Raw genomic sequence first — 27,069 nt, forward strand, 5'->3', positions numbered from 1 at the left:
TAACTATTGTTTAGTTTCCACACCCAGACTGTGGCAGCGAAGGCTAGTCATGCTCTCGTTATATTTAAGAAATTTTCAGTAGTCACTCACCTGCAGCTGTTTCAACACTCTATAAAGGTTTAATTCGACCTAAGCTAAAGTTTGACAGGTGCATTGCCAACCCAATTAATGAATCTTACCAAGAAACTCTAGAATCAGTTCAGATGGGTAAAAATAAATGTAACTTTAAATGGTAAACAACTATACAATGAAGAAAGGCATAGATTACAAAAAATAGAAGGAATACTAATTACTTAGAAGGCCTTACTTCCGTACTCTTCCTGCCTCTTCAAATCCTTATGCCTGTCCTCAATTTCTTCTTGTGCTCCTTTAAAAAGAGGATTGGTAAGTGCAAGAAGGGTCTCCATTTGACCCTTTATATACGGCCATGCATCTATATAATCAGAGTACTGTAATTACTGAAGCAACTATATAATCAGAAGCAACAGTAACAATATATTATATTAATTGTTGGGGTTCCAACCCCTGTTTCTTTTCCTTTCAGATAAATGACCTGTTTTCGTTTTCTTAATTACATTTGCTTATAGTATAATTTCAAAAGACAGGTTAAATTCCGTTACTAAGCGATAGTGGTTTTGCAATATGTAAACTTTGAACTAAGTTCTATTTTCGTACTTCCTGGTTTGGGAGTCATTGAAAGATAAATCTAAGAGGTAAAATTGGGTTTGAATGGGGATGTAGCTGATTGGCTGCGCCAAGTGACGGTCCACCCCGACGGACAGTGCTGTAAAGATTATTATTATTTTTTAGTCTGTGTTTTGACCCCATTCGGGGATATATATATTTTTGTGGTACTATTGTGACCTTTTGGAAGAATACAAGTAAGGTATTTTCTACAAACTGTGTACTAACTACCGTAACACAGGCAGGGTAGGAATAGAGCTACGAGGTACCGTCATTGTTATATTGACAGGGAGGGTTGTTACCTCCACGGAGAGAGTTAAGAGATTTTATAGCCGTAACCCAAGGCGGGTACATTTGGCTTTAGAAAGTTGCTATTTGACCACTCGATCGCGTTATCATACCCTGGGACAGGGTATACTGTAAATAGGGTAGTACCAAACCCGATATTTACAGAACCGGTGTGGTAGACACAGGCATAGCATTATAATTTGGGGTCGGGCTTTCCCCTGCAATAAGTGGTGACACCCGTATATTACCACGCCAGTGGTGTTGTGGCCTACCGGTATAACACTGGTAACTAAAAACCACGAACATTGGTGCCAGCGGTAGCTAGCACTACGAACATTGGTGGCAACACTCTTAACCGTTGGGGTAAGAGCGGGAATCCCACTAACATTTGGGCCGACAAGGGGTTCTCCCCTTCGAGTAAGTGGCATAGCAACCTTTTTGCGCCATTTTTGCATCAATAAGTGGCGATACCCGCACCTTACACTCCAATATTAATATACAAAAATTATCAAATTATGATATATTATTCATCATGATCTTCGCTTCAAAGCCTAAATCAAAGTTCCATGTGCGGCCGAGTTTAAATATTATGGTATCAATGAGGAAAACAGGAGAAGAAACAGTAACAATAAGAAAAAGTGCGGAATAGACCTGAGACAAAAAGAAAGATATAAGACTAAACTTTACAAGGGTCTGCAAGAGGGCTGGTTCACTAGCTCCATGAATTGTAACTTTTTTGACTGCTGTGGTAAAACACAAAGACTGCCATTACTTGAAAATAAACTATTTAAAAGAAAGAGCGATTGAACGAGAAAAATTATTCAGGAATAACATTTTCCGAAAAGATAGGTCTAATATTATTGAATAGCTAAAACATCAAACTATGCATTAATGTGTTTTTTATTAAATTATTCAAGATTAAACGCTTCAAATTATTAGTTAATTAACTTAGCGCCAAGAACATCTTTTAGAAAGACCAATTATACCACTTGTTATATTTATCGCTTAAGTGTTTTAATTTTGTTCATATATCAATAGAATCCTTATTTTCTTGTTATTCCAAAAACATTACATTAAAAGGTTAAATACTATTTTCAAGTCATAATTATACTATTTACATCATAAGTTAAAAGGCATTATATTACAGTTATATTACTTAAATACTATTTTACTATAATAAAATAGAAGTTGTTAATCTTTTCGCGAGAGCGGTTTTGTCTCAACATACAAAATTATTGTGCGTAAATAATTACTACAAACTACTCAACAAATTACTACAAAAAATATATATAATCGGTAGGCTTCGGTACAGTTTTAATTTTGTGTAGTTCCTCCTTATTTTTATAGGAAAACTCTGCTCCCCTCCCCCCTCCTTGGTGTTGATGCAGCTTTTACATACATTGATAAGAGTCTGCCAAGAGTAAAAACCATAAAAGATCTGATTAAGTCCCCCCTCCCCTCCCCTTAACAAAACTTAGTTCTTTCTTACATCTATATAAATGAGTCGAGAAGAAAAAATTATTACATTTAATCATCAATCAAAAAAAGCATTTATGCATATTAAATAATAGTCTAAGAAAAAAAATTTAAAAAAGCTTATCTCAAGCTACTTGTCCTACTCAAAGGTTAAGCTTATTGCAAATTACAAGACGTTTATTTTCTTACCTTGTGATTCGGGTGATTCGGGTGAAGCTTCATAAATAATCTCGACCAATCGGCTTAAAAAGAAAAATATTTAGTCAAAACAGCTATGCTAAGTATAAAAAATGTATCATAAATTCTTGGCTCTAAAATAGCATACTATCCGGTAGATCGATTCTATTCATATAACAGAGTGGCTGGAAATATATATATATATATATATATATTTATATATATATATATATATATATATATATATATATATATATATATATATATATATATATATATATATATATATATATATATATATATATATATATATATATATATATATATATATATATATATATATATATATATATATATATATATATATATATATATATATATATATATATATATAATACCAAGATACGGCAAGTTTTAACAAGCTTGTCGCACAAAACAATTTTAAAAAGTCTATGACAATGTCAATGACATAACAAAAACATACAGTAACTGAAAAACATTGGAAAAACAATATTACTGAAACATACAATAACATACCAACCTAACTGAAACATATCTGTTAATAATTGAAACCTACGAAAAAGTAAGCTTACAAAACTGTCACACTGTCGCAAATCAGGTAATACAAAAGTAAAAATAATCTCAAAATGGATTGTGATAGGACCCAGTATAGAAACATCTAGAGGCTAAAATATTTTCAAATGACTTGACTAAGGTAGTTGCAAGTATGTCCGATGGAAGTAAATTCAAAGTCGTCCACACTTGACTATTCAACAAGTTCTGGCCTATAATTTTCTGTGAACATGTTGGGTAAATTTTGTGTTGGTGATGATGGGTACTACTGTATCCTGTAAAACTGAAAAGTGAGTGGGGGTGGTATTATCAATATTCCTAAGAATGCGAAATGTGTTTATTACGTCGGCTCTATTACGTCTGAACTCGAGAGTAGGCAACTGTAGTCTTTGCATTTTCTGGTGGTAAGGTAGATGACTCAGGTATGGTATGAGTTTGGTGGCCCTACGTTGCACTCTCTCAACCCTCTCTCTATCTCTGTTATTAAGGAAATACCATACTGATGAGCAATACTCAAGTACTGGACGTACAGTGGATACATAAAGTGAGATCAGTGAATAAAGATTACACTTAGAAAAAGTACGCCTTAGACATAATAATTGGTAATTAGCCTTATGGGTGATGTCTGATACACGTTTGTTAAATTTGAGACTTGAATCAAAACAAATCCCAAGGTCACAAACATATTCTAAACTTGAAATTAATTTACCAACAACAAAGTAATGGTAATGTTGAGGGAGTCTACACAAATAGTGCACAGCGTTGCACTTGGTTTCATTAATGAACATAGAGTTTGCAGTACACCACTGGCCCGGAGCAACCAAATCCTCTTGAAGTAAAGAAATCTCATGTTCACTCATGACTGACCTGTAGATTTTTACATCATCTGCAAACATTTTTAAGGTCAAATTCCTAACAACGCCTGGCAAATCATTGATAAAAAGGCAGAAGAGTACTGGCCTAAGACAACTGCCTTGTGGAATTCCACTTATGACAGACATAGGTGATGACAAAGCATCACCTACTGCAACCTCTTGGGTTCTATTTGTAGGATAATCTGTTATCCATGCTTTAGTTTGTGGGCCTATACCATATAGTTGACATTTGTTTATCAGAAGTGGAATGGAAATTTTCTCGAATGCTTCGGAAAAGTCAATTTAAATACAATCAAACAAAATACCATTATCAGCCATCAATTGAAAATCACAAATCACCTCAAGAAGTTGCGCGTTACAAGATCGTCGTTTACGGAAACCATGCTGAGCAGAATGCCATAAGTTGTTTTCCTCAAAATGTGCTTGGATTCTTCTCATCACAATTTTCTCCATTATATGGGAAAAGATTGATGTATTTGATATTGGTCTGTAATTGTTGAAATGGGACTTTGAACCATTCTTGTACAATGGCCTAATGACAGTTCTTTTCCAAGCTGAAGGACATTTACCAGATGAGAGACAAAGATTAAAGAGATATGTGAGTGGTCCAGAAAGCACTGATGCAAGTTCACGTAACATCACATTGGAAAATCCATCAATATCTGGTGCCTTTCCTGGATCAAGATTTCGGAGTGTCAGATAAACCTGTTGGGGATATATGTATGTATATATATATATATATATATATATATATATATATATATATATATATATATATATATATATATATATATATATATATATATATATATATATATATATATATATATATATATATATATATATATATATATATATATATATATATATATATATATATATATATATATATAAAAGGTTGTTTGTAAACAAAAAAAGTTTCCGCTCGCCTTTTTCAAGCTTCAATGTGGCAACAACATTTAGAGCATTTACGGAGCAAAAAAAAATCTTTGTAAGTGAATAACAAATAAAACAAAATCGTAGAAAATGCCATTTTTCAGGTATGGATAGACCAAAGATGGAGCCAGGGGGCAATCAACTTTTCATTCACAAAATCATTTTCTAAGTACAATAATTGCATCACAAAGCAGCGCTGACCAAGAGGGACAACTTTTGCAACGTCTGATAAAATAATAATAAATACAACTACTACTACGACTGACACGCCAGCAAAATACAAGCTTAGCTGATTTATTTAAATTAAATTCACAATTTCAAGAATTTGCCAGGTTCTACCTAAAAATTGATAGAGGCCTAGAATTGGGGATAATGAGAAGGACACATGTTCAGAAAACAATTCTTACTTCCTAATATACAGAACAACTGTAGTTAACATATTTTGCATGTACCACCGCTTTTTATCTACTTCAAGATATTGTGCCTTTAAATATGAAAAAGTTACATAATTGTTTCTTAAATAGAACGCCAGTTACAATATACTATATTCAATATTACAATATTCTAGATGGCGGCATACGGAGGTATTTTTCACTAGAAATTGAGATCTCGGGTTTTCTTATTAATTTATAACTCATATGACTGTTTATCTTCATACTAACAAATTTAAAGTATCAAACTTTATTTTTAGAGTCCTTGCTACTTTAATAGATCAAATTGTACTCTAAAGTTGTTTAGATCTCGGTCGAGTTTGCCTGAGCTTATCGAGTCACACCCCTGGTCCCGTTGGAAACCAAATAACCAACTAACCAAGTAAACCAACTAAACTAAATGACACTTGGACTCGAACCCTTGTCCTCACGGTACCCATTTAGAGCTGTTAAGTAAACAAACAAAATTAGAACTCACCCGTCCTCACCCGTCCTCACTCGTCCAATGCGTTGTTTTGCATGGTTCATCACTTCAGGTGGTAATAAAACATTTGTTGAAACCTAAAAAACATAAATAAAAAAAGAGAAACGGACTCTGTCAAAGGACACGGCTCGATAATTAAAGCCGTGTATAATGTGGATCCAAACATGTTTTCTCAGCCACTACTTTTTCAGCCCAACAGCAACAATGACCCTAATAAATGGAATTAAAAAATTGGCCAATGTTATTGTGTCTCTTTTGGTTGTTTCAAAAATATTAAGTTTTTAGGGCAGTTTAACAGTTTTGTCATTCATGCCGCTTCAAACAGTAGAATTAAGCAAAACTAATAACTTAAATTTTATAACGCTTTTCATCCCTAAAAATTTAAACATTAGCAATCTACTGATTCCATAAGACAACTACAACTTCAAATGAAAGCTACCACCTTCTTCAGTTGTCTGGTGTCACCTTTTTAGCTTACTTTTGCTGATTCCCTAACCATATTTCTTTTTTCTTAAAAGTTGGTGCCCGTAACAACAGCAACTGGTGTCATCTTTTTAGCTTACTACTGCTGATTTGCTACCCACGATTCTTCATTTTTGAGTACAGACACTACATAACTGCACATGGAGGTCTGTTTCATAAAAAAAAACCTGAATTTCCGATTTTTCCTAATTTTTTTTTAGATTTATATGGTTGCGTAAGTTTCCACTTAACAGATTCAATTAATCAAATTTCAAATTCAATGTCCTAGGTATTTTAAGGATATTGCAGAGACATACTCTTATAGTATTTTTAAAGGTGAATTAGACTCTTGTTCCCTAAAACCTCTAAAAGCAGTGTCAAACAAAGAAATAAATATTTTACTTCCTAAAATGTCATGACTCGAAACTTTTCACTCTTTTTATTGGCTCAATAAAACTAACAAAAGAAACAATCAGGTCTAAAAAAAAGGGAGAGTTTCGAGCTTCGGGGCGGTCTTTTATATCGGCGTACCAAAAGCAAGGAGGGTTCTACTCATTTTCAACTGATGGTACTGGAGGACTACCGTAGTCGATAATCTTGCAATCCCGCAAAAAGGCGGAGTTATCTACCTCTCCAGAATTGCATTTCCTTGTCTGTCTGGCAGCCGTGCTATTAGTCACACGGATTCTAAAAGTTAAACCATCAACCCCTTGCCCGTATTCCTGAAAAAGGTTAACGAAGGAAAAGTAAATACCAATCCGTTCCAAGACTTCAAGGATAGTCAGCAGAAAGAACACCAAACTCGCCCTTTTTTTTTAAAACTCGCCCGTTTTTAGTTGTTGTTTTTTTTTGTAACCAGTGACGTTATGTAACCATGGATAAGGGCTTAATCTCCCCTCTCCGTTCAAAATCGTCTCCGCGAACGCTCTCTAATCATGCCCCCCCCCAATAAAAATGCTGGAGATTCACCCTGAATATGGAATACTAAATTTATTTGACTTTTAAAAGTAAATGTTGAACTTTAAGAAAATTCTGTAAGTAAATATAGAATTTTATAAAAAAGCAAATTTTTTTAGAACACATATTTTTTAGAAGATAGTAGACTAAGTTGTTAAAAAAAAAAAAAATATCTAAGCCAAGTAGGAGGTAAAACAAAAAATTTCAAAATCACAAAACACAAAATACTAATTTTTAAGAGAGGAGAGTAGAATAAAATGGCAAAAAAAAAAAAAAAAACTTAAAACAACTATGATAAAAAAAAAACAATTTCAAAAAAACAAAACAAAAATAAAACCAATTTTTAAAATAGGAGCTTATATACAAATGGCCAAAAAAAAGCTAAAACGACTAGGGGAAAATACACAATTTCAAAAACATAAAAACGCAGAGGGGAGCAGAGTAAAATAGTCAAACAATATGTTAAGACAACTAGGAGAAAAAACTGACAATTTCAAAAACACAATACACGCAAAAACATCATTTTTTTAGAGAAGATAGTAGAGTAAAATGTTAAAAATAACAGCTAACACGACTATAAGAAAAATGTCAAAAAAATTTCGGAAATGTTTCAAAAGGCACAAGTTTAACTATACTAAACCCATTAAACATGAAAACCCCTCTACAATTTTTCTGACGGACCCCTTACTTAAAAATAGAGACCTATAGATTCAATTGATGTGATTTTGATTCCCATCGGATAGACAGCTCTGATCCGTCAGAAGAGTTTTCTGAGGGGTTTGGGAGGGAACAGGTCAAAAACAAAGTATTACATATTAAATCAGTTTCCCATGTGACACATTGAAGACTTATAACCTGTAAATACACCAACTGTATTTTTATACTTTATAATTATAATTACAGAGAGATGAACGCAAAAAGGAAAAAAAGAAAAAGAGGAAAAAATGAAGATTGAAAAAGAAAAAAACCAATAAGATCAGACTGTGTTTTATAATAGCTTTTAATTTATCATACTTTTTTGGAACTAAATTGGGTCACGTGAAATTAATAAATGGTCACTTGTTGGCCAAGAGTTCTCGGAGTATTTCTAGAGTTCTCGTGTCATTTCTATACAGAAATGACACGCGCACAATTTTGTGTCAAATTGAATCTGTCAACATAAATATTTGTTTTTAGTTTGTAATGAACTGATCAAGGCTTCAAAAGAGAAACAGTTGAGAGTTAAAGGAGCTGTCAGAATGCCAACTAAGACCCTTCGTATTACAACCAGAAAGACCCCTTGTGGTGAATGTTCAAAAAGCCTTTTAAGCTTCCTTCAAGGGATTATAGCCGCGTAGCCCCCGGGTGCACGCTGGAACCGGCCTCCAGCTCTGGCGAGGCCCTCCATAGGAGGCCCGGCCCAAGGGGGGACCGAGGCCCTGGGGGGGAATTTACATGGAAAATTGTACACAAAACTTTAAAGATCGCGAGGGGGCAACCGGATTTTATAAATGCCCAAATGCAAAAATTAAAAAACTGCGTCTGTGAGCAGATATTTACAGCTCATATTACCCTTTGGTAAGAGAGACAATGGATTCTTTATTATATTCCTCTACACCAACCGATCCATCAAGTGATTCAGCCTTTAAACTAGATAAATGATTTAAAAAAAAAATTGACAACAAAAACTGATGATTTGTCAATTCATCTGTCAGTAAAGTAAATCTTGCACAGAAATATGTCTTTCTGACAGTGGCTTTATCTTTTTCTACATATTCCGGTGATACGAAAATAGGAAACTTACTATTAGCTGGATAAATTGTCATAATACCGAGTTGGGGTTTATGAAAAACAGTTTACAATTATCAAAAAAAAAAATCCTATCTATGGCATCAAATGACTCATGTTTATTAATGTAAAGGTAACAAAAAAATACTTTTATTTTATATAAAAGCTCCATGTCTTTAACCAAACCGCCGGGGCTTAATGGGCTAGGGGAAAGGGGGGGGGGGCAACTGCCTTTATAAGCCCGTTTAAACACTCTGACTTAATTAATATCCCTTTAAAACCACAGACTACACGCAAATAAACGTTAAATTATACACATTAAAAAAAAGTGTACACAGCATAGTGTGGTATTGCTCACTCTGTGAAAGATATTTAAACTTTGGTTATCTGGGGCTCAAGGGGCAAAAAAAGGGACCTAGGTTAGGTTAGGTTACGTATTTAATATATGCTAAGAGACAGGGGTCCTTGTTTTGACTCCCCCCACCTTTAGAAAAAATATCGTACCTATCCGTAAAAACATGGCGAATGCACCGATGTGCCAACTGCAGCTTTGTCCCTGAAACCGGTTTAAAGTACGAAGTTCCAGTATAACAAGGTTCCAGAAACAAAGCTCTCTCGGAGCCCTATAGCCCATTTGGCATTCAAAACAAGTAACTTTTGAAGTATTTAATTACTGTAACTGAAGTTGAGGAAAGTTTGTAATAATTCTAGATTTCCTAAGGGACCATGAAGCATTCTTAAATGAAAGTATATATCAGGTTGCGAAACAGGTTTTTTAGATTCATGTGGCTAAATAGAAACAAAAGGAAACTTGGTATAAACTTGCAAGAAAAACAATATAACTAAGCAATTCGATGCTTAAACAAAATGAGGATGACGTCATATTTAATTGTATATGCCACAAATAAAAAGATCCCACCAGCAAAGTTTCAATGAGTTTTCAAATTTTTCAATGGAGAAATGTATTATAGCGAGCGAAAATACGTTTCAGTCAAAATATCAGAACTCTCGAAAAGTCTTCTGTATAACTTTGTTCATACTTCCCTACAATAATTTGAGGTTTAAGAAGTTATACAGAAGATTATACCATTTTCCATGTTTAAAGGAAACATAGTATTTTTAATTAATTTCATTTTCATGTTCCTGGCCTCCCCCAGGCCATTCAGCGTGTCCCCAGGTGGCAATAGGGAAACGTCCTACAGATATTTAGAGTACCTCCATTGGAGGCACGGTCCAAGGGGTGACCTTGTCCCTGGGGGGGAATGGACCTTGAAAATCGTATACAAAACTTAAAAGATCGCGAGGGGTCATCAGGATTTTAGAAATGCCCAAATGGAAATCATACAAATTGAACAGTAAGAAGAAAAATATGTAGTCACAATTAAAAAAGTCGCACTTAAAAGGCTTTAGTCGTCCTGGGCCTCATCCAAATTTAAAGTAACCACTAGTGTCGAATTCTGACTGAAGGGATCTACCAATTTGTTCTATGAGGGTTATTCAGAAAGTAGGGAACGTTTGGTAATAAAGCAAAAACTAGGTACAGGAAGAATATTTTATTATATCTATCTGAAAGTGTGACTAAAATGCTACTTTTCTACATAGTCCCCAAAAAAATTAAGGCACTTATCGTACCGGTGAACAAGCTTCTAACGTCCTACGTCATAGAAATCCGCCGCCGTTAATATTAGCCATCAGTGACGCACGCCCGGAGCTCGTCGTCGTCATCAAAACGCCGTTCCACAAGCCATTTTTTCATCTTCGGGACCATATGAAAACCACTCGGTGGTAAGTCGGGACTGTAGGGTGGATGTGAGAAAATCTCCCATTTGAATGAGACAGTAAGTTCTGCAGTTCAATTTGCTGTGTGAGGTCGGGCATTGTGATGATAAAACAAAATTTTTGATGATAACTGTCCTTGGCGCTTGTTTTGCACTGCTCTTCTAAGCTTGCGCAATTTTTTTCAGTACCGAATCGGAGTTGATTTGTCGCACCACGCTCGAGAAAGTCAATAAGAATCACATCTTGCCTATACCAAAAAAAAGTAGCCATAATCTTGCTCGCTGACAAGGTTTGCAAAATTTTTTTTTGGTTTTTTGGGGGGGGGGGGAATTTGTGTGCCCCCACTCCATGGACTGCAATTTTGTCTCACAATTGACGTGCTTCACCCACGTCTCGTCACCCGTTACGATTCGATCCAGTAAAGAATCACCATGTGTGTGGTGTCAAGAAATGTTAAGGCTGCTCCAATTCGCTGACCTTTATGGAGGTCTGTAAGCATTTTTGGCACCCATCTTGCACAAAATTTATGGTAGCCAAAATTGTGTAGTCGCAATTTCAAACAATAAAGTCTTTGAAACTTGTGGGAAGAAAAGCGAAAGCTCCGTTATTGTGAAGCGATGGTTTTCCAGAATCTTCCCATTAACTTTGGCGACAAGATCGTATGTCACAATGTTTGGGCGTCCACTTTTCTCTTCATCATGTACGTTGATTCGGCCATTTTTAAACCGGATACACCATTTTCGCACTGAACTTTCATTCATTATGTCGTTGCCATATGCTTCGCACAGTTGTCGATGAATTTCTATCGGTTTTTCGTTAACAAAAACAGTATTACGGACCACACTTCAAAACTGGCGGGATTTGAAATTGCAGCGCAAATTTTAAATTGAAATATTGGGCAAACGGAAAGCATGAATATGTTCTCGATCTCATGGCTTGATGCCGATTGAAGCTACAAAAACGTGCACACCAAAACATATGTGATCGCCGCGCGCCTAACGGCCTCAGACGGAAACGTTCCCTACTTTCTGACGAGCCCTCGTATATGGGCTTTACACCTTGATGAGCGGCGTCGCTAGGTTTCGTGTGTGTTTATTGTTCAATCGCTAGTAAGTGGATGATGACTAGACTTTTTACCAAGTAAGATCCAAAACAAGATACCACCATAATTTTTTAGTTTTATTATTAACCCGGAGTCCAAAAATAATTATAAGCCAAAAAAAACAAAAAACATAATCAGGTGTTAGGAAGTTATAGCCCTTTTAATTAGTTATATTGCTAGAAGACCACTTACAAATGACTAGTCCTTTTAAAGTACTGTGCCACTTTTTACAGTAAATTCACTTACTTATTGTACCGAAATAGTCTTGTGTCTTTGCCTTGTCAATGCTTTACACTTTTTTGGAGGGGGAGGGGGGGTCAAGAAGTGTAACTATTTTTGTACCCCACAAAGCTATATGGTCTGCTCAGAGAGACCCGTCAACTGATTCAATGGATTTATCATTGGTATTCCAATAAGGGCTCTCTAAAACAAAGAACCATACAAACAAGACTCGCTTTTGCAAGCATGGGGTTACACAGTGGGGGTTGATGCAATTTATTTTTTATATTTTCGGGCTTTCAAGTGGATATGACACATTTGGTTTTAGAAGGCTTAGGGGGCGTTAGCACTACCCTTTTTTTCAGTAATTCTGTCTGGGTTGGTTTGATATAATTATTTGTTGTGATTTCTGTTCACTTTGGGTTTCATTTGGTCATTGATTGTGATTTCTGTTCGTTTTAAGCTTGAATTATTTTACTCTTTTTCTGCTCATCTTTGGTTAAATTCAACTTTTCTTTGAAAAAGCTTCTTTTCTTGGCAGAAAAGCGAGTACTTGCTAGATCTTAAAGGCTATTTAATCGAGAGGATGCTGCACCTGGATATGCAAGTCGAAGGAGGATTTTTATCGTGACTGACCTTTTGAGTTAGTATACTAGATAATTGAATTTGCTAAATTCTTTAGTTTTCTATACTCCAAGTTTTAAGAGCAGCAACGACCTAAGTGATAACGCCGTTTGACAATGCCTTGGTCTCACTCACATTCATCTGCAGGCTTGTTTGGGATCCTTTTGAAGGTAGCTTCTCAACGTTCAGAGCATATCTTCTGTGAAATGAGTACCAAGAGCTATTCCATTGACAAAGTCGCAGTTATAAAGTTGTTTCTGAGGGTTTAATTGTACCCCACCACAGAGGTTGCGAAATCTCAAAACTAAGCCTATGATTATGGCAAGTAAGGTGCACACTATTGCCCTTTCCATATTGCTCCAGAATAGACTAAATCAAAAACCTTCAGAAAATCTATGAAAACTAAGGTAATCTGTAGCTGCTATTCATTTGATTCTTCAAACAGTATCTGAAGGATGAAACTAAAGTCGCAAAATGATTGGTTTGGGTAGAAAACCTTGTGCTTCATCTCTTAGCATAGAAATTAATTGTCTTTGAATTCTATTTAATGTTATTTGCCAGACAACCTTATTTCTAATCGTCTGGAGTGTTATTCCTCTCCAGTTATCGCGTACTGATTTCTTTCCTTTCTTGGAAACTTTGAATATCACACCCTTTTCCTATTCAGCTGGAATAGCCTCAGTATTCCTTAGCTTCGTCGATAGTTTAAGAATCGCTTTTATGATGTCCTTTCTGCCATAATAAGTGGTTCAGGTAGTATTCCGTCGTTGCAAACTGTTGTCCCATTCTTTAGGGACGTCAAAGCAATTTCAGCTTCCTAAAAAAGAATTGGAGCTGAATAAAATATATTTACTGTTCATATTGCCCTATGTTCAGAGAGACATTGGATTCTTTATTATATGCTTCTACACCAACCGGTCCGTCAAGCAATCCAGTCTACATTTCTCTATGCTTGAAACTGTATGAAACTACACTATGTGCAGAGTGTTTGAAGGTGAAAAAGTCGTGGTTGAGAAAATTACAAAAATAAAAGATACACATGACTCGGAAGTTGCAAATTGATTTTCTGTCTTTCTATTTACCGTATTTAGAGTCTCTATGAAATACAAATTTTACAAATCCTGAAAGGTTTGTATGTTTAAACCATATACACCTAAAAGTATCTTTTAAACTTACTTGATAAGCTGGTCCACTTTAGGTTGGAGCTGGAGGATTTTGAACAGGAGCTGCAACTTGTTGAGCAGCATCCGAGGCGGGAGCAGCATCCGGGGCGGGAGCAGCTAACGGAGTATAACATAGATCTGGAGCTGGACATAGAGCTGGAGTAGTAAGGTACAGAACAGGCTAAGGGATAAAATGAATTAGTCTATATCTTGTTTCTCCTATATGATCAGCTAAAAACTGCTTCTGTAAGCAGATATTTACTGCTCATATTGCCCTTTGATAAGAGAGACAATGGATTCTTTATTATATGCTTCTACACCAACCAATCCATCAAGAGATCCAGCCTTTAAACTAGATAACTGATCTTGAAAAAAATTGACAACAAAAACTGATGATTTGTAAATTCATCTGTCAGTAAAGTAAATCTTGCACAGAAGAAAGCATTAGTGATTGGTGCTTTCCATTAGTAATAGTCAGAAAAAAAGATAACATCTGGAGACTATGTATAGATTTTAGATCACTAAACGCCGTCATGATTAAAGACGTGATGAAGCTACCAAGAATTGATTCGATTTTAGATTCGTTAGGGGGTTCAAAATATTACACTAGTTTTGATTTAATAGCAAGATATTGGCAAATCGCTGTAGATGCAGAAACTAAGCATAAGGCTACAGTAATCTTAGACGATGGGAGAACGTTCACGTTTGAACGTATACCATTTGACTTATCATTTAGTCCAAATTGTTTTAGTTGCGTAATGAATTTGGTGTTAAAAGAAAACGAACCAGGAAGAAAAAAGATACCTTGGCTTATTTAGATGATATAATTCTGTTTAATGAAAACTACTGGAAAATACTGGAAAAGTTTGAAAAAGCAGGCTTAAAATTAAAACCGGAAAAGTTAAAAATAGAAGTACCAAAATTAGTTTTTCTTGGACACCTAATAAACCAAGGAACTATTTCACCAAATCTAGAAAAATTTACGGTCATAGAAAATTTACAGCCTCCTAAAGATCAAAAAAGCTGCAGATCAGTTTGTGGGTTATTAAGCTATTTCAGACGATATCTAAAAAATTATACCACAATAGCACAATCTTTGATGAACCTTTTAAAGAAATCAGGTCAAATCGAATGTCCAGAGGAAGCAAAACAAGCGCTAAATGAAATAAAAAGGCAATTATTACTGGCACCAATACTAAAACTACCAGATTTGTCACAAGACTTCTGTTTGCAAACAGATGCTTCGGGGTACGGTATCGGGGCCATATTATTAAACATAAATTCTGAAGGACTAGAATCAATAGTTCAATACGCCAGTAGGTCACTTACGGAAGCAGAAAAAATACTCGACAGTTGAAAGGGAGTGTTTAGCAGTTGTAGTATTTACAGAATATTTTCGACAATTTTTACTTGAAAAAAAAAATTATTTTAAGAGTAGACCAAAAATCATTAGTTTGGCTACATACGATGCAAAATACTTCAGCCCGGCTGACACGGTGGATACTACGTCTGCAAGCATATTCATATACTCCAGTATATATAAAGGGCCGTACCAATATTTTTCCAAGGTATATGTCAAAAAATCCTGAAAAGAAAGAAAAGGTGATAGAAACCATCCAGAATGACCTGGCAGGGGTAAAAATAATATCTAATGAAAATATTTCGAAGCATCAAGATAAAGATTATTTTTGTTTAGCAATGAAATCCTTTTTATCAAAAGAAACGGAACTGCCAGAGCACTTTAAACTTTTTTAAAGGACATAGATAATTTTGATATGGACGAAAGTGAAAATCTTCTAGTAAGATACCATAGACCATCTCAAGAATATAGAAGAAATGACTTTAAAATTATCCCAGTGATTCCAAAATATCTGGAAGGAGAATTTTTATAGATGGCACATGCAACGATTGGCTGTCACATGGGAGAAGCAAAAACTATGGGGAGACTGAAGGGAAATTTTTATTTTCCAAAAATGTACTCAAAAGTAAAAGCTTTTATACAAATCTGCCAAGAGTGCGCCAAACAAAACTCGCCACCAAAGACACCTAGGGCTGAATTAGGTCAATACCCCACCCCTTCAGGGGTAGGGGAAATAATGTCAATAGACATTTGGGGATCCGGGGGAAGTTTACCAGTTTCCAGGAAAAGAAACAGTTGCGTACTAACCATAGTAGACCATTTTAATTCATATTTATACGCTTTTCCAATTAAAGATGAAAAGACAAAAACCATTGCGAAAGTTTTGGTCAATCGCCTATTTCTGGAACATGGGATTTTCCCTAGAGTTTTACTTAGTGACAATGGGCCATGTTTTAGAGCCAAATTATTAGACGAAATTACAGAATATCTGGGGGTTAGACGATGGTTTACCTCGTCTTACCTTGCAGCAGCTAATGAGAAGGTTGAACGTAAGCATAGGGAATTAGCTTACATGCTGGGAATACAGGCCAGAGATGAAAACGAAAATTGGCATGAACATTTACCATTTGTAGTCCTTGAAATAAATCCTTGCAACGGCTTTTTCACGTACCTTAAAAGAACCACCATTTTTTTTTGCAACACATATGGGATCCCAGAATTAGTTTAGATGAAATACAAAATTATAAAATATATTACAACCTAGACCAATATCTGTAAGAGATGGTGAGGCAAATGAAAAGAGCTATGGAACAAGTTAAAGACAATCTGGAAGATGCGAAAACAGAACAAAAAGAAAAATAAGACAGAACAAACAGAAATAAAACGAGTTACTTTTTAGGAGATTTGGTTTATGTTTACAAAACGAATCTGGAAGGAACAAAAAAGTTGAAACTGAAATGGGAGGGAACCTACAGGATTACAAATATTTTACCAAATCACTTAACATATGTTCTAAAACATCAGCAGAATAAACATTAAGACATAGTGCCCCACAAGAGGAGAAAAAAGGGATATTGTTCAAAACTAAGGACAAGAGAGCCTATACTTCCAAAAGCAGCAATAGAGGAACCTATCTCACGTATATATATAAGAAGACCACATGAATTTATGGACTATATATTTACAGCAAAAGTTGGGAGAAGTTTGAGTAATATTTGGCCCAGACATGGATTCAAACTTTCCACAACAAACAAGAAAAAAAAAGAAAAGTTCAATATTCATCGGATAATAGCGATGAAAGCGACAGAGAAGAGCCTCAAACCCAACCTACTGGTTTAAGACATAATAAACCAAAGGTTAAATCCAAAGAGGAAGAAAAATTGGAAGAAACCAAAGAATTGTCTGATTTTCATACACTAGACTCACCTACTGTCGTAGCACAAAAATGGCTTTTGGAACAAACGCCATCTACCAGACGCCAGCAAACAGAATGTGACACCGAAAATTCTTCGACAGAAACCAATATAGCTAAACCTGGGCCATCGTCAAGAAAACCTTCTTTGAGAGAAAAACTATGGAGAACAGTAAATAAACCAAAAGGGCAGCAAGAAGTTCCTTTGTCAGCCGCACAAGTTGCTAAAACACTTATGAAAAAGGTCAAACATCAAGAAAAACAAAGATTAAAGATATTTGACGAGGCAACAAAACAGCACTCGGACTCAGAACCTTGTAAGCAAGACATCAAAAACCACGATAAAGCTTGCCAATATTATAAACAAAAAAAACAAAAATTTGAAGTCCAGAACTCGGACCAAAAAACAGAGAGAGACAGAACAAGACCAGGCTCCAGTAAACTAATATTTAAACAAAACAATAATAACAAAAAAAATTAATATTAAATAAAAATCAAACGAGTATAACAGCCACTAAAGAAATATCTATATTTTCTTTTTTAATCGGTACATAGATAACATCAAGTTTTCCTTCAAATATATATCGCCAGTAAAAATTATGAACGTCCCATTCCAACGCTAAATTATAGCTCCGATCTGAAGTGACATCATAGGTTCCTGCAAAAATTTTGTTTCCGATACGAGATAAGACTTCGCGAGCGGTATAATGTGAAGACTTCTCAAAACAAATTAGGCTTCGCTTCAAAAAAAAGGAAATAAGTAAGACCACGTAACTTTTAAATGGGTGTAGTGAACCTAATTGAATCATACATATTTGGAACTAGCAGTAAAAGGCGATCCTTTGATATGTATATTGAAAAAAAAATCATTTTTGGGGGTATAATTTAAAAAAAATCTTTTTGTTTTGAAGAAATTTAAAAATAATTATAATTGGAAAGGCAGCGAGGGTTTACATGAATCCGGACATGTACAAGCTAGCTGTAATCTTATTATAATTAGTTATAGTCTAAGAGAATTTTTTTTTTATTAGTTACAAATGTTAAAAAGAAAAAAGGAAATTTGAAAGAAGCGCTATAAAGGTTTAAGCAAAACTTAGAATAAGCTTAGAAAGCAAAAAAGAGTGCTGGGTAAAGGAAACGAAAAATGATAATAAAAAAATAAATTATAACCTAAAAAACAAAAACTTACCAGGAGGTAAAAGCCAACGACAAAATCCATTAAAAATCAGCCAAAAATTAACCCCATCATCACAAGCAAACCACAGTTCATTGTTCAAGATAACAATTTTAACTCTAGCGATGTATTGGATCTGAGAAAACGAATTGGCACAGGAGATCCCTAGTTTAAACAATTTGTTTTTACCTCTGCAAACTCAAACATCCAAATACCAAGCCGTCGAACCCTAACAGAAACTAAATGCATCCACATTTTATTTAAGAATAAAATATAACCTTTCACAACAGAAAAAAACTCGCAGTAATGAACATAAATTCATTCTTGTAATCCTCCTAGACTCAAGCTTATCAATAAACCACAGACAATGAGTACCAAATTAAAAATTATTTAGCCTTGCAAGGGAATTTTTGCCTTTTTTTCTTTGGCAAATAAAATAGTAATTAAAGCTAGGATAAGATTGGCAACCAGTATATTGTAAAAATTGCATTTTAAGGAAGAAATGAGAACTAGCAAATGCAAGGCAAAACTTAATTAAAAGTGTTAAAAAAACATTAGCTGAAAAACTTCAGTACTTTTCTAACACAAAAACTTTCGAAGAAAAAATTTGAATAATTTCAAAAAAATTAAAGGTTGCAATAATTAGACACCCCCCACCTCATTAGAAATATGGAGATAATGAATTTGATCATAAAGGGCATTGAAAAATAACATAGAACATATAATGGTAGGCTTTAAAAAAGATATAATTTAATGAAAAGACAGAAAAGACTTGAAAAAAACCCTGATTATTAACTGCAATAACTAATCAAAAAAAGAAGAGAAGGGTTAAAGATGAAAATATAGAAAGACAAAACTAACAGTAAAATAAACTGGATTGAAAGAAATTCACAAAATAGGCTTAAGAACTAGAAGTTGAAACCTAAGACAAGACAACTAAAAGTGGGAAAGTTAAAGTGAAAATAGTCATTGTCACTTGTATGTCGAAAACTGAATTACCTTGTGCCATGAAGGCCAGGTATTTTCGGCAGAAGGGCCACTTTTTCTGAAAAAAGAATAGCCCAAGAAAAAAATTGTAGCCACAAATTATTAAAATTAATTATTTTGTGTTCAGGTTCATAGTAGTCTTTTTAGCTGTAGCTGATGACAAGAAAACTTAGAAACGTTATAGGAGCTACCAGAAGGCAGCCCTGGTAAGCGAACCTTCAGAGTACAGGCAAAGTCAATTGATAATGGCATTACAGGTATAAGGTGAACAACAAATTTTTTTTAGCTTATCAGATATAAGCTGTAGAAAAAAGCCTTAAACCAAAAAGACATTAAAGCTGAAAAAAGAGAGAGATTACAGACAAAAATGTTATAAAACTGTCTAAAGTACCTAAAAATTCGAAAAGAATTGAAAAGCTTAAAAGTCTGAATAGACAAACAGGCTTATAAGATAATGACAATTAATAACACAAATGGGTTCGAAATAGAACCAAAGTTTTAAAACAAAATGTATATAGCCGTATATGAGAAAAGTTATATAGTTGTAACAAATGTAATTGAGAAAATATCTACTGTTATAAATACTAGTCTATACCGTGTTTTGTTTTATCAAATACTTTAAGTTTTAACCAATAGTATAATAACATATCTAGTTTTGCGACTTAAATACTTGTGTAAGTTATTATACAATGCTTATTTATATCTACGCTGTTTTAATTTACTTTAATTTTCATCTACTTATGTAATGCTATGTGTAAATTTTTAACCTCGAGCCAAAGCTTTATTAATTTTTTTTTTATTGTAAAATAATCTGTTTAGTATTAAGTCGGAAAGAATAACCCTGCAAGGAACATAAAGTTTCAATTTAAGCGTGTTTCGATTATTTTTGAAGTGATTAAAAAAAGTGGAGAAAGTAATTAAAGTAATTAACTTTTAAATGCATTAATATATACGAAAATTGAGTGTTTCATTTTACTATATATGTAAAAATATATGCTTTATATGTATACTAATGTGGATATTTATTTTAGATACAGCATTAGCTATTTTTTTTGGAAATCAAATTTTTCGTATCATTTTTACGGATCCATTTTTCCTTCAATCATATTTTTACACATTTTTGGGAAGTAACAAATTTTGAAGACACTTCAAATATATCCTGATACTATCATCTCATACTCGATCAACTGATATTTTGGAAACTATAGCAGTAATACGGACTTTACTACAAGTTCGTCAGAAAGTGAGATAAAAACAGAACTTAATTTAGGCCTAGATAATGTGCTACATAGCGAACTGGCTTATGTTATTGAAATATGTGAAAATGCTTTGTGCTGAAAAAAAAAATATGTGAAAATTCAAAAGTCAATAATGTTGTATATAATTTACCCAAGGCATTTCTAAAACAAAAAAATAACGGTATATCAACCACATCACACAGATAAATTAAATTATTAATGGGAATTAAATTTAAACTAAAAAAAAATTCATAAAACTTTTCTAATATAAATCTAATTTAAGCAAAACCACTAATATTATGTTTAAGCCGCTTGGGGTCAAGTAAAACAGAAGATGCATATGAAGAGGGTAAAAGAGTAATTGTCAGTCCAAAAGACAGAGAAAAAGAGAAACAAGGATGAATTTCAAATTGAAATCCTTCGACAGAAAAGAACATGGCCTATATTGGACCAGAAACATGACCCTAATGATACCCATTGAGGGTATATGCACATAATGACCCAAAGTTTGCAGCATAATAGCTTTAGACGAAATTAACTTGTCTTAAAAGTAAAATATTGAGAATTGGGACAATTCTTCTTTAAATGGGCAGTATTGTGGTAAAGCTTTCTAATTTAGTTAATTATTAATTTAGTAAAAACATATATGACACAAAGATAAAGTTTTGAAATACCACTTTTTATTAAGATAAAGAACATATCCTGCTAAGTTCTGTTTAACGGGAAATTGAGAAATTACCACTTCCTAGAAATTACGTGGGAAGGTGTGGTTGATAAAAATATATAAAAGATACATTTTATCGGAAGGGGGAATCTTACACTAACTTTATGCCGGACTGACCTCTGGTCCGTTGTTTTAGAAATATTTTGAAACTTCGTCTTATCATTGTAAGTGTCTAAGTATCTATTTATATATTATTATTGTTGTTTTGAGACTCGGGGTCTACTTGGGACAGCCAGTGCCAGTAGACAGAATATATCTGATTATATTATATGGTAAATGAATAAACGTATTGTATTTTAGACAACCTCTCTACGATCTACTTTTAGCCTCTCGAATATACCCAGTCGGTAAGCCTCATTAGTTCAGTCATCGCCTAAGGCACGCTACCAAAGTTTAATTACCTTAAGGACAGAGTTTATCTCCCCTATAAAGGGAGAATAAAGGCATTTACGACTACAACCCCCAAATACCACAAATAACACTTCACAACAACATGGCGAATGCACCGATGTGCCAACTGCAGCTTTGTCCCTGAAACCGGTTTAAAGTACGAAGTTCCAGTATAACAAGGTTCCAGAAACAAAGCTCTCTCGGAGCCCTATAGCCCATTTGGCATTCAAAACAAGTAACTTTTGAAGTATTCAATTACTGTACCTGAAGTTGAGGAAAGTTTGTAATAATTCTAGATTTCCTAAGGGACCATGAAGCATTCTTAAATGAAAGTATATATCAGGTTGCGAAACAGGTTTTTTAGATTCATGTGGCTAAATAGAAAAAAAAGGAAACTTGGTATAAACTTGCAAGAAAAACAATATAACTAAGCAATTCGATGCTTAAACAAAATGAGGATGACGTCATATTTAATTGTATATGCCACAAATAAAAAGATCCCACAAGCAAAGTTTCAATGAGTTTTCAAATTTTTTAATGGAGAAATGTATTATAGCGAGCGAAAATACGTTTCAGTCAAAATATCAGAACTCTTCAAAAGTCTTCTGTATAACTTTGTTCATACTTCCCTACAATAATTTGAGGTTTAAGAAGTTATACAGAAGATTATACCATTTTCCATGTTTAAAGGAAACATAATATTTTTAATTAATTTCATTTTTATGTTCCTGGCCTCCCCTAGGCCATTCAGCGTGTCCCCAGGTGGCGATAGGGGAACGTCCTACAGATATGTAGGGTACCTCCACAGGAGGCACGGACCAAGGGGGGACCTTGTCCCTGGGGGTCCATAATTGAAACTGGGGCACCCTCGCCCGGGGTCATAAATACAGGCGGAGAAGGAAGAAGGCCCCTCAAATGTAAACTTAAAAGGGCCCACTGGTTTGTCCACGAGTCCCATGAGTTGCAAACCTTCTCCCAGTAATGGGTTAAATTGCATGGTAATGCAGAACACCATCGCGAGATGATCCTCTATAGGAGGACAACTGCGGCAGGGCGTAAGATCCAGATCTATGGACAACGGCTTTTGCAAAGGGCTGCCTCGACCTTTTCGGGGTACCTGCAAGACTGGGGACCTTGCGATCAACTCTATTCCCATTTGAAGAGTGGCGCCCCTCGACGAAATTATAGCCTAGTAAACGACAAAGATTCGCACGAGAGTCCGACTAATAAACAATTTTTCTGGGCTTTGTATGTTTTGATGGGCGTCTTTGGGCTGAAAAACCTCTTCCTAGCAAATTTATCTATTATGGGCTGCCTCCCCGTAGAAGAATAATATGTGTAGGCATGAATATATAATGAATTGGAGGTAATAGGCTTGAGACTGTCTGTGCAGGATTTCGACTCTTGTTGATAGAATAGCATCGCCAAGTGCTGAAAACCATGTTGTGACCAAGATGGGCCTAGGATTTCACAAGGCCTCCATTCATGGAGGTCCCAGGGACTTCATGCTCTCCGGTTCTAAGCCGGCTTAAGCACTTTGGTGTAGACTTGAGAAGATATGTGATCCCCATCCTGCACTGGTATCCGGGATCATTGCTTTTCCTGAAGCGAAAATAATTTCAATGATTAAAAGAACATGAAAATTGGAACTTGGAATGTTACGACATTAAAAAATGACTATCGTATCGACATTTTGACAGACGAATTCAGACGATTCGAACTGGATTTATTAGGAATTTCAGAAACTCATATCCCACGGGTAGGAAGCATGAAATTAGGTGATATAGAATTTGTTTACTCAGGCAGGAAGGATGGGGTACATAAACAGGGAGTAGGGCTCATGATGAATAAGGAAGCTGCTAAGTCTTGTTTAGACTGGGAAGGTATTAATAATAGAATACTAATTGCTCATTTTATGACTAGAAACTTCAGGGTATCAGTTATAGCAGTATACGCCCCTGTAGAACCGACTGGCAGAGATACTAGTGACTCAGATGAATTTTACTTACAGTTAAAGGAGCAAATATACAGGGTCCCAGATAGAGATATGATGTTATTACTGGGAAATTTTAACGCCCAGGATGGTAGACATAGGGATAGATGGTATCCCAGCCTAAGTAAATTTGGTGTAGGAAACGAAAACAGTAATGGATACAGACTTTTGCAATTTTGTAGGTATAACAATCAAGTTATAACCAATACGGTGTTTTGTCATAAAATGGCTCATAAGTTGCCTTACCATATTAACTTTGCCTTACATGGACTTACCATATTAACTTTGCTGTCTTACCATCACGTGATGGTAAGACAGCAAACTTTATTGATTATATTATAGTAAACCAAAGACTGGCAGGATCAATACAAGATACTAGGGTATATAGGAGTGCTGTTATTGATGTTAAAAGTAAAGATCACCATCTAGTAGCATCAAGGGTTAATTTATAGCTGAAATATCGGAAGGGTAACTACCTCCGGGAAGTTATGATGTTGGTAGACTCCAGGATGAGAATTTTAGAGAAACTTTCCAGGCTTTTAATCTACTGTGCATGAGTGTTTATTTGCCACAAGCCAGAGTGCAACTGAATGTTTATTACCTTCGCTTGGTTGAGTGCATAAAACAAGCTGAGAATGTGGCTGTCCCCCTTGTCCGGGTTAAACTCAAAACTCGAAGTCCAATATGGAAAGAAGACCCGGGTGTTAAAGCCGTCAAAAATCGTGCTAAATTCTGGCTTTGCATCTGGATTGCGCGTGGGTGGCCCTTGCTATGCCAGGTGTTTGGTATAAAAAGTAAGACAAAAGCGGAGTTTGAACGATATCTTCGTTTGGTTCGATATAATGGTACTGAGTTCCCTAAAAGTGCGGTACAATGGAAAGAAGTCATTAATGCGTCTAAATTTGATTCACTAGGAACCAGTGATGTTATCCCAGATTCCTCTTGGCTTAGGCATTATAAAAATATTCTTTGTAAGATTGAGTATAGCGCTCATTATCATTTTCAGTGCTTAGTTTCTAATGTTTGCCACCTAAAGTTTTGCAACGTCATGTTATTCCTTATATCAACTATTAGTATTGTTAGTTGGATGCTTAAACTTAAGTCTAAATTGAGTGATCTTGATGGGATTAGCGCTTACCATTTACGTCCGGCACTAGTCGCTCAGCTCCAGTTACTTTTTCAGTTCTGTTTATGTTTGTCAATGGTGCCTGATTCCTTCCTGTGCGGAACGGTAACTTCGATTCTTAAACGTGGAAGAGACCCTTTTGATTGCAGTTCACATAGGCCCATCACGGTGCTTGCAGCATTAGTAAGATTTTTGAATATGTTTTGCTGCTCCCATATATTATTGAACGAACTGCGAAAGACTCAAACCAATTTGGGTTTCAACCTCGTATTGGGTGCCAACATGCACACAAGGTTTTAGCTTCAATTCTTTATGATGCCCAGTCTAAAGGTTACTAGTTACATATTTGCGCTTTGGATTTGTCTAAAGCTTTCAACAGTATTTGCCATGCACAAGTGTGGCACTCTTTGTCAGAGTTTGGGGTGAACCCTTCTGTCATACATTTACTTAAATTTTGGTATAGTAATTCGTTTCTTCGTTTAAAATCTGGTACAGGGTACTCCGGTAATATACCAGTTAAATCTGGATTACGACAGGGTAAAGTGCTATCACCTTATCTATTTAATGCTTGCGTTCAAAATGTGTTATTGGGAATCAAGCCTTCGTATTTCTATAATTTATCTGATGTGTCTTATATTGCGTATGCGGACGACCTGCTAGTTTTAAGCCGAACCAAGTCTATTTTGGCATTATCTGCGCAACGTATTTCTATGATGTTTCGGGATGTTGGTCTGTTTTTGAATGTTGATATAAGCGAATATTTAGTTTTCAATTCCCAATCATGAGCTCATAATTTGTCCTGTGGATGCTCAGTAATTCCCAATGTTGTGAGTTTACGGTGGTTAGGAATTAGTATGTGTTCTACACTCACTTTTCTGCGACTTCAGGTTCTGACAGATGTTAAAGAAAATTGAAGATTGGATATGAGAAAATTGTACCTAACCGTGGAAAATATTCACGCCGAACTTTAGATAAAATGTATTCTACATATTGTGACCATTCTGTCTTGTTTTTAAGTGGAATGTATTCGTTAATGAATAAGAATGATTTGCGCCAGATCCGTATTGCTTATTTTAGATATTGCAAGTTTTTACTGTACCTATCCACTTTTTTCGTAATACCCCCGTATTATTGAGAAGCATGGTGCTACCAACATTATTCAATCGTTTGAATTGCTTAGTACTAATTTAACAAGACATGCCTTTGTGTCCCTAGGCCCAAACCATAATATTATCCGCGTGTTTTGTCTGTGATTAAGGTTTAAGTTATCTATGTTTCTCTGTATTTGATCTTTCTTCCTTTTTAGTATAATTTACTCCGCTTGTTTTGTATAAAAGTGGGTTATGAATAAATTATTATTATTATATAGGGTCTTTTGGTTTAGTTCAACATCTCCTGAAAGCTCCAGTTTAATATCCCTAGCCGTGTTGATTAGGATGAAACTGAATTCTCTGTTGTTAAGCAAGAGAGAGTCGCACGAATGTAGAGAGAAGCATATTTCGGTGTAAATGATCAAGTTAATCGCAAGAAATACTATTTTCTACAGAGAGCGTTGAATATCACCACGTTAAATTCAACACAGAGATGTATCTTTCCATCAACATTCTCACAAAGGCACTGTTGTGGTAATATATGCAGGTATTCCATATGTTTGTTTCGGTAATAAACCCTAGTCTAAGGGCATGCATAGGAACGGGCAGATTCAATGTCGAGTGGCAATTTAATATCCGGGGCACTTGCCCCGGCGCAGAATTTTGGGGGCGCAAAATTTCAAATAAGTAATCTAACAATTATAATTATTTTTTAATTTTTGAAATTTTACGTTCATTAAAACAAATTAGAGGGTGCAGTTAATTAATGAAAATAATTTATGAATTATTAATTAATTAATAAAATAAATTTAAAAATTAATTAAATATTAGCGAAGGGCTGATAAATTCAATAGAAAATACATCCCTGGCGTTTCTGACAAGGTCTACTTCCAAGCACCAACAACAATTTTGGCTATATCTTAATGTTTGTACTATTTCGGTTATAATGTTAATTATTAAGCTCTTAGCTTATTTTTACGTAATTTGAGAAAGGGAAAAATTATATTGAGAGTATTTTCTCTTCAAAAATTTAGAAGGATTTAAACTTGTGTGTTTGTTTATCGTTTGGTATAAAGT

The 27,069-nt window shown here is 34.9% G+C and overlaps 1 long non-coding RNA gene across 1 annotated transcript; it reads right to left on the reverse strand.

Moving 5' to 3' along the window:
* Positions 1–10: 10 nt before the first annotated feature.
* Positions 11–14,428, reverse strand: LOC148953739 (uncharacterized). The gene is made up of 4 exons (XR_016143763.1): positions 14,011–14,428; positions 5,919–6,001; positions 2,638–2,690; positions 11–433 (listed from the first exon to the last, which is right to left on the reverse strand). It is a non-coding gene; the product is annotated as an uncharacterized LOC148953739 (long non-coding RNA).
* Between the last annotated feature and the right edge of the window lie 12,641 nt (positions 14,429–27,069).

This window comes from Artemia sp. Qi Xiang Cuo, chromosome 3, assembly GCF_049724085.1.
Source record: "Artemia sp. Qi Xiang Cuo chromosome 3, ASM4972408v1, whole genome shotgun sequence".
Taxonomy (NCBI): Eukaryota; Metazoa; Arthropoda; class Branchiopoda; order Anostraca; family Artemiidae; genus Artemia; species Artemia sp. Qi Xiang Cuo.